Below are 9,648 nucleotides of genomic sequence, written 5' to 3' on the forward strand. Positions count from 1 at the left end.
ATGAAACAACAGTCAGGCATTTGTCGGTTAAAACAGTGATGTATACTGTCCCTCTGTGATGTGCATGTATTTCTTTTTGTTTCCCCCCTTAACCTTTTGTGTTTCTAGGTGTGAATAGCATTTGCTCTTTCTATGGAACTCACAGGAAGAGGTCTCAGGATGTCTTTGTTCACACACCAGAACAAAAGTTGTGTTGGGAGATGGTGTTAGTGTATTTGTCTGTCTGTCTGTGTGTGAGGTGTTAATGGCCAGCAGAACATTTTTATGTGATTTTTTTTTTCTCTTTCGGTTTATAGTTTTAAATTTTTTTTTCCTTGTTAACATTTTTAGATTAACAAGATTTTTTTTTAAGTACTTTGTTTTTTTGTGTGGTTTTTTTTATAGAGACCCACTGCTTGGGTAGGCACTAAACTTCAAAGTTTTTTTACCAGATTGGTTATTTTCTAGTTAGCATGGTACCAGTGTAACATGGTACCAAATGGGGGAGTGGGTTAGAAAAATTATAGTTACACTAAGAAGCCATGTTTTTTTTTTTGGTTTTCTTTTGGTGTGGCTTACAAATGCCCCCCAGCTAGGATAGATTGAGATGAGAGCCTGGTCTGAACCTAGGCATATTAGTGGAGTTACATGTAGGTGTAAAAAGGTATTGACTGCTAAGAATAATGATACTGCTCTTGATGTTTATTTCCAGGATCCGTAATGAGGCGAAACTGCATATCCAAATTTGGGACCCTGGAGAAGTAGCAGCAGGCCAAACTTGTGGTGGCAATTGGACTACATTCATAGCGTTCATCTTGCACATAATTTTTGATAGACAGATCTTAGACACTGCCTATCTAGAAAAAAAAAGGAGTGACTTGGATTTTTCTCAGGGTGTGGCAGAGTATTGGAAACTAAATGACATTGCTCCATTTAAATGCACTCAGACATCAACATGGGGGAAGGTCTGTCATGGACAATAGAAGAACACATGTGGTTGTTTTGCATACATTTTCAGTGGTCCCTGAAATCACCATATTGCTGAATGTTTTGTTGTTTTTTTTCCCCCCCTCTTACTTGCACCATAACATCAGTGGGTGGAAGTTGGAGGAAACAGAAGTTCCCATCAATATATAAGCCATACTGAAGTGCTAAAAACGAATTGTCAGTAGTTCGATATGGCCCTGTCTATTCAGTCTTCAGGCACATTCTGAGTCTTTGAATAGCCACACAATAGGTCTCTTGCATCACCTATTGTACTTTGGTAAGAATGCAAAATGACCAACAGGAAAAATTATCCAGCCTGCTGGAAATTGTTGATGGGTATACCAGACGTAGCATGTGGTGATTGATTTACACAAATGGTGTACTCAAGTATTATGGATGAGGCCTGAATTTTTCACACTTCTAGTTTAAAATCATGCAGAGTAAGGCATTATTAGTAACGATCTAGAATTTCACTTTATGCTCATTGGCCAATATGGAGCACAGCATACATGAGAATAATCTGTAGTAGACATGTATACATCTATCATGTTCCTTTCATTTAATGAGATTTTGTGGGAAGTAGAATTCAGCTGGATTGGACTTGTGGGCCAGTGCAAGGCACTGAGCGTTATTGCTGAATTGAGCTTGCCCATAGTCCAGTCATATAAGGCAGCTGACAAGCAAGATTACAGTTTGTAGTGAAATGACAATCTGGTTAAGGGATCGAGTCAATTAGCATGGTGTAATGTTATATATGTGATCTCAATGTATGATATGTAGATTTTCCTGTGATTATCATGAGGGATATTGGTGAACTGTTATGTATTTAGTAATATCCATGTGGAATAGAGTGTGACTGTTGAATGAATGGGTTCCGGCTCTGTATGCCTGCCCATGTGGGTGAAGAAACTGTCTCCGAAGCAAGGCCGCTATGCAGGAATGTTAGCAGGACTGGAGTAATGCAGATATCAATTTCTGTGGTTTGTTATTGGATTGTGTGTGCCAATATAGGCACAAAACGGTGGAATGTTGGAAGCTAAAATAATTGACATCTATGATACATCTTTGATGGAAAGGTTCCTTAATATCGTGAGCTGCCCGTTGCTGTTTGATATGCAAATGAAGACCATCAAAGGGTTCTTGGGGCTGGACACTGATCAAAGGAGATCTGCTGGACTGTCATGTCCTGGGGCAAGCCCGACCCCCTGCTGGTATTTACTGCCCTCACCTGTGTGAGCAAGGCATATATGCTGGGATGGGGGCAGGGGCATATGATGGAACCTTCTTCCTGTGTGACACTAACCTAGCTGAACAGTAAGACCTTTGGACAAGACAAGTCTTTCTGAACTCTGCAATCAAGAATGTGATTCGCTGAGACCTGCTGGAGAGGCGTGTCCTGAGAACAGGAGAAAAACCAATGGCTTGTGTGACTGAGAGAGAGAGAGAATGGTGTAGCTAGCTGTAGGATACTTACCCTCAATTCCTATCCCCAATTCCCCGTTCAAATTCCCTTAATTGTAATATGTATGTGTATCCCTATTTGTAAATAAACCCGACACTTATTTAAGATTCGGTTGTTCATCAGTAATTTAAGGGCACCCCCAAATCAGAGCACATTCTACACTATCTGAAGAGACATTGCTAATGCGGTTATCGATATATGGTACCAGTATACGGACAAGGCAGATTATGTCTTCTTATATAAGCAGATATGTATCCAAAATGGATAGCGCAGTCCGCAATAGAGGTATATCCTTCCAGAGGCATACCCCAAGCGGTACCCTTAGACCATCTTATACCATTCTTTAAGGGGTTTCATGGCCTAAACCCAAAAAACTAGATTTCATGTACTGTGCAACCGTCTGACTGTGGGAAGCCTCGCTTTCCTTTCCCTTGCATGGACGGCCCATTGCCCATGGCGATTAATCGACTCTAGTCTTACCCCCTGCGTCCAGGGAAACCCGTGCACCTGTTTAGGAGAGCACAGCTCGGTGCCTTTTTTTCTGCGGTGGATTGGCGGACTACAACCACTATACCACTATAGTCCCCCCAACTAGAAACCCTAATCGAGGCGATGTGTAACTATGGCTTGTTGTCCCAACACGTTTGGCACAGACCCACGGAGTAATATAACTATGCCAAACGATTAGTCAACAACCACAGATCACCCCTCCGAATTATGTCTCTACCCCTCACAGGGTATCCGCTGTATGACCCTACACTGCGTCGCCAGACTAAACTGCGCAGCACATTTACGCCCGCTTTTCTCCACAGAGCAATGTGGCTTCTCTCACTACAGTTGTTGATGGGGGATAGCCTTCTGCTGTCTATTTCAACAGTTGTACGATGTCTCAGTAGTCACGCGATAAAACTCCTGATAAAACTTACAGTCTAAGCGTAAACAAAAAATTGATTACTCGCCGCGGCAAGCAATTCTAAACCAACAAAAGTGTGTTTATTCTCGCTTGCGCAATCCGCCTCGGGAAAGTAAATATAAAAAGAAAGTTTTAAAACCAAATTTTCTTTTCTACCGCAAAACCAACAGTAAGGCGATACTGTAGCTCATGCTGTACAACCCAAAACAATGGGGGAGGGGGCATGAACTGCCCACTCAAGAGACAACAACAGCAACAAAACACACCCAAACATTCAAAATTTACTCTTTACCAAAACAAAAAACAAAAAAACCTCACAGTTCAAGTTAGTCTTGCTATATAATATATATACACTGAGTGGCCAGATTATTATGACCCCCCCATCAGTACTTGGTTGGGCCGCCTGGTGGCTCCACGAGATGATGAAAGGTGATGCGAGGAATCTGGCACGGCACTGTTACCCTTCTGTTGTCTTGTACCAGTCTTGCCCCTCCCCCGTTCTGCCCTAACATTGACTAGTAGCTGACGGCCACAATTCGCACGTTCAGACCCAGATTTTCAGCTGACAGTCCAGTCTTTAAACACTTTAACAATGAGCCGCTCTTGAACATGTAACAAATTCTGCTGTTTTGCTGATACTCGCTCCATGGCTCCGAGCGCCAACAATCATCCCGCGTTCAAAGGCTGTTACATCGCGTTGTTTCCCCGTATCTTCAGAAACAAATCACTTCTACTGTCGTGGTAACCAACCTGCTTCCCTATTAATAATGGTCTGGCCCTCTAGCAACTTCAGCGCCAAATTATAGCTAATATGCCTACAAACTAGGGATGTCCCGATACCACTTTTTCAAGACCAAATACAAGTACAAGTACTGTCCCTCATGTACTTGCCGATACCAATTACCGATACTTTTTCTTAAAGGGCCATGTGACATTTTTTCTAAAACAATAGACTAATGATTTTAGGGCAGTTTCTCACCAGGGCTGCGTGCATTGGAGGTGACAGGTTCTCTTTAACTACCTTACGTCCATGGCCGTTTGTGAACGGCCAGATGGACGTCTGATTAAGGTGACATTAGGGGTCTTTTAGACCTCTTGTGTCACCTTTCCACTTCACTGGATTCACTGAATGTAAATACAGCAGGCAGTGGCTGGGAGCAATAGCCAGCCTGCTATTGGATATTTTAAATTGCAATAGCAGGCTGGCTATTGTACCCGCCCACTGCATGCTGTCAATCAGCAAAGGAGGGAACTGAAGACAAAGTTCTCTATCAGGTCCTCCCTGCTGATTGACAGCGGGCAATGGGTGGGTACAATAGCCAGCTTGCTATTGGCTATTGCAATTTAAAATATCCAATAGCAGGCTGGCTATTGTTACAAGTGTCCATTCCTTTTCCACTTGATTAAACTGTTTGCTTTTGGTGATATATCTCAGTGTCAGTTGTCTGTGCTCCTTATGCGTTTAATAATGCCCTCACCAGAGTACACAGAAGTTTTCCCCCTCAATGAAAGAAGGCAAAGTCCATTATGTGTGACTGTGAAGGCAGGATTTACAGCTTCTCTCCTCTCCTCCCGTGAGCACACTGAACGGACATTCTCTTCTTTCATTGAGAGTGAAAACTGCTGTGTGCGGCTGATGAGTGCATTACACATAAGGAGCACGGACATCTCAAACATTGTGATATATCACCAAAAGCAAAGTTTCATCAAGCTGAAAAGGATAGGACACGGAAGGATGGAGGAGGAGCAGCAGCTAACATAAAGGAGGGGGGCAGCGGGGGATTTCACAGTCAGTCTTTTCTCCCTTCTCGTGTTGGCTACAGAGGTCTGTGAAAGGGACACAGACCGCTGCAGCCAGCACCAGCAGGGAGAAGAGACACTTCACAGAACACTTACCGCCCGCCACGCTGTCGCACAATTCGCTCCATAAGACGCAGGCACATTTTCCCCCTCCTTTTGGGGGAAAAAAAGTGCGTCTTATGGAGCGAAAAATACGGTATATGTATGTGTGTGTGTGTATATATATATTGAAATTCAGCAAAAAGTAAGAATTTCCCTTAAAACTGAAACTCAATATAAAAACAGAAAAATAAATAAAAACGTATTGCCTTTGGAACATACATACACACCCTGCCATTGAACAAATGCGTGATTTACATATCAATGTCTTGGTGGGTTCACCTGACTTTCCACCCAGGCATTGAAATGCTAACTTGTACAGTCTCAAGCCAATTTTAGATTAATTTTACCAGAGAAGCCGGATTTAACATTACAATCTTCCATTTTTTCCTGCAAAATACAAACAGTAAAATAGGTTTAGAAAGATCTCAATGAAATCTCTTCATTCCCCCTTGTTGTGATTGAGTGGTTTCAAATCTTGGTGAAATATTAATAATAGGGTGGTGTCTGAATTATACTTAGATTTAATAGACGGCGCCTCCAGCCGATTACGGCAAATAATAAATAACTTAACAACCAGTATGAATTCAGTTCAGACACTTGATAATACGCCCCAAACCAATTCCCTGAGTTCTTTGAGCTTATGGTGATTTCTTACCACAATATATAAATATCTCCCAATTACACTAATAAATCAAAATAATTTATTAATATACGAGTATAATCCTATATTTCTGTACAAAACATAAATTACTGGTGATTACAGGTCAAACACACAATCAAAGAAATAAATGGAAATAAATTATCAGAAAAATAAAAATAACTAGACACCTTTAAGATTGTTTCTGACTCTCCGTGGCCATAGGAGATAAAGAAACTTATCTCAAAGTATATATTCCCTTGTGATCCTAACGATTTCTGAAGATAATAGGTTTACTAGTATAATAGGGACAACAAGCAAAACAGGCTAGTATACCTACAATGGCAACGAGTTACATACACATCTGTACCCAATTTAACCATACACAATACACTCTCAGGAATAAAATAGAGAAAGATATGGAAAATGATCACAATAATTCACCCTGCACACTGTTAATTAGAATTGTAAAAAAAAACTAATAATAAAATGTAATCGCTATGATTTTGGAGTAAAGAAAGTTCATTCTTCATATATAATCAATATCTCACCAATCCTTCAAAAGAAAAATGTTCAGAGTCTTATTGGATGAGATGATGGCTCGTTTTAGGCAGCAAGGGTTAAGTCTTTAGCGATGGTCAATCAGTGACAGTCCTTTGGTTATATCCAGGAAGTTTTCTTCAGAGCTCTCTTCTCCCCTTTTTCTTTTTTCCTCTCTCTTCTCTTTCTCTCATGGTATTTTATATGGTTGGGAAGCATTGTTCGTATTGACGACTCCCCAACCACTATTTACCTCCTTTCAATTGATCGATTCATAAATGGTAGTTGATTGGTTATTTCACTCATATCGTCTGCACTCAGTTGAGTAAGCCTTGGATGTGTTTGATAACTTACTCAACCTCAGACAATAATCATCGGTGATATCAATCTTGAAACAATCGGGCGAATTAGCTGTCTTGGAGTTTTTATGTTTCTTGGTTAATTTTTTCATATGGGGCAAAGATATCCTCAATCCGGGTCTTTCTTGTTCCATTTCTTTTATTTACTGACCTTGAAGTCTTAAAGGTCTTTCAGCATTGTCAATTGTGATTACATGGTTACTCAAATTCTTAGACTTCATTTGCAATGTTTATCTCTTTGAATTTAGTTGGTTAGTACAAAAGCTGGTTTCTCAAGGGTCCTCTGTATTGTTTGCTCATTGCTTAGTTTTGTACACAATGGGCTGTTTTGGTTGATTAATTTACCTGTCCAGCACAGACTTCTGGACCCTTGTTTTACAGTATACAGAGAAGTTTGATTTACTTTTCTGTACAAGTCATAGTTCATCAGTTTTATGTAATTTTGTATAGAAATACCCTGACACCCTTCTCTGGTACACAAAATTCGAGACTCGGATCTGTTCCCAGAACCGATCTCGTTCTTTCCTAAGCTTACTATTTTCCCATTTCAACAATTCATATCGGGCTTTAAAATCTGTTCCTAGAGTCCGAGGCCTCGGCTGTCCCTGGCTTCTATGCCTTTGCAAAGAACCATGTCTGGGACCATTACCCCACCTTGCTGAATAAACCACTTTACTTCTAGGTGTGGTTCTAGTAGACTTGGAATCTCTGTTTACGTTGCCATTAGTTACAGCACAGTACCTCGCAATGTGCCCGATTCTATGGCATGCGAAATAACGCATAGCTCGCCTCCCCGCACGCAAAACCTCTGAGCACATGCCGACCTACCCTGCTGCTGACTCACCACAGACTCATCTGAGGTAACCTCTGCCACTGTATTAAAGGAGAACCATGAGATGAGTGATTTCCACTCACCTCATAGTTCTAGCCGACCTGTGACAATGAGACTGTCACAGGTCGGCTCAGTAGATCGGGAGGTGAGCGAACACATACCGGCGTTCGCTCACCTCTCGATCCTGTCACGGCTCTCTGCCGTGGTCGCTCAAGCCGCATGGTCTTCACACACAAAGGAACAAAATGGTGTCTCCAAAATCCAACAATAGACAAACCAATTAAACAAAACCAAAATTCCGCTTCTACAACCCAAAATCACCTCTTTACAACGTTTCCAACCAAAAAAACAGAAAAATAAAAAGTTACAAAAACACAATACCTTGTAATGGTCACCACACACACACACACACGTCACAATCTGACCCAATCTCTGTACAATCAACTCAGATCCACCACAAACTTCACAACTCAAAAGCACTTACCTCTAGTCCTGGCACAAAGAGCGAAAACGTTCTGTACGTCGGGCAAAACTTACCGTCACAGCTGACAGAATGCCGATTCAAAAACCACAAACATTTCAAAAGTTGAAATACATAACCCGAATCAGCCTTTCCTCCTTCAGTCAGCTGTGAAGAAAAGCCCGCCGGCTCCTACCAATGACTCGCCATTTTGTTATGGAAATTCGCTTGGTTCAACACACAAATCCATGCGGCACTAAACTGCGCCAAAGTATGCCAAACGCAAAGAATTCCCCCTCCCCCCGTGCTTAAAAGCACAGTTGTATTAAAGGAGAACTATTTGGTTAAGGCTTTTCCCCATAGTTCTCCTTAGGGTAACGGGAGGACACAAACTAGCGTCCTCCCGTTACCTTAAGCTCAGTATATAGGGAGCTGTAGCTCGCAGTATACTGAGACGCCGCAGCTGAAGCGGATCCCGACAATTATGTCTGGATCCGCCCAGCTGCGTGAGTGACAGCTGGCTCTGCCTATCTAGAGGCAGAGCCAGCTGTACCCGCCCCCTCCCCCGTCCGTTCTGCCAGTCATCGCTGGCAGATCGGAGCGGGGAGAGGGGAATCCAGCCCCTCCCCCTGTCACGGCAGAGAGCCGTGACAGGATCGAGAGGTGAGCGAACGCCGGTATGTGTTCGCTCACCTCCCGATCTACTGAGCCGACCTGTGACAGTCTCATTGTCACAGGTCGGCTAGAACTATGAGGTGAGTGAAAAGCACTCGCCTCATAGTTCTCCTTTAAGCTCTTTTGTGCAAGGACTGGAAGTACCCCTGTAGAGTCAGGACACAGGACATGTTTTCATCGTGGAGTCAGTGTAGCAAGCCCCGAGCAGACTAGGGTTGCCACCTGTCCAGAATTCACCCGGACAGTCCGGGTTTTGAATGCTGTGTCCGGGTTTCAGCTGCCATGAAATCCGGACACCTCATTCAAAAGATGTCCGGCAGACAGAGGCAAACAAAATTAAGATAGGGGCTACTGGCCCCCCACTGAAAATAGTCTCGACTGTGATATTTACATATGAATGGGTAGAGCTATTTATATATGAATAAGCCTGCGAATCATTCTCCCAAAAAAGATGTCTGTGCGTCACTAGAGTGTTCGGGTTTCACTGGAAGAAAAGGTGACAACCCTAGAGCAGACCACCCCCCCAGCTCCTTCATTTATTAAGGTCAAAGGACGATGCTCAGTGGGAGACGGCTTTACAACATTAGCCAGTCAGCCCAGCAAGTACAGGTACACATCAAAAGGAAAAGGGGAATACACTAGGGTCGCCACCTTTTCTTCAAGCGAAACCCAAACACTCTAGCGACGTGCGGACATTTTTTGGGGAGAATGAGTCGCGGCTTATTCATATGTAAATATCACAGTTGAGACTATTTTCAGTGGGGGGCCAGTAGCCCCTATCTTAATTTTGGTTGCCCCTGTCTGCCTGACATCTTGTGTCCGGGTTTCTGCTGCCATGAAACCCGAACACAGCATTCAAAACCCGAACTGTCCGGGTGAATCCTGGACAGGTGGCAACCCTA

Source organism: Nanorana parkeri, unplaced genomic scaffold, assembly GCF_000935625.1.
Source record: "Nanorana parkeri isolate BGI_ZX_2015 unplaced genomic scaffold, ASM93562v1 scaffold890, whole genome shotgun sequence".
Classification (NCBI taxonomy): Eukaryota; Metazoa; Chordata; class Amphibia; order Anura; family Dicroglossidae; genus Nanorana; species Nanorana parkeri.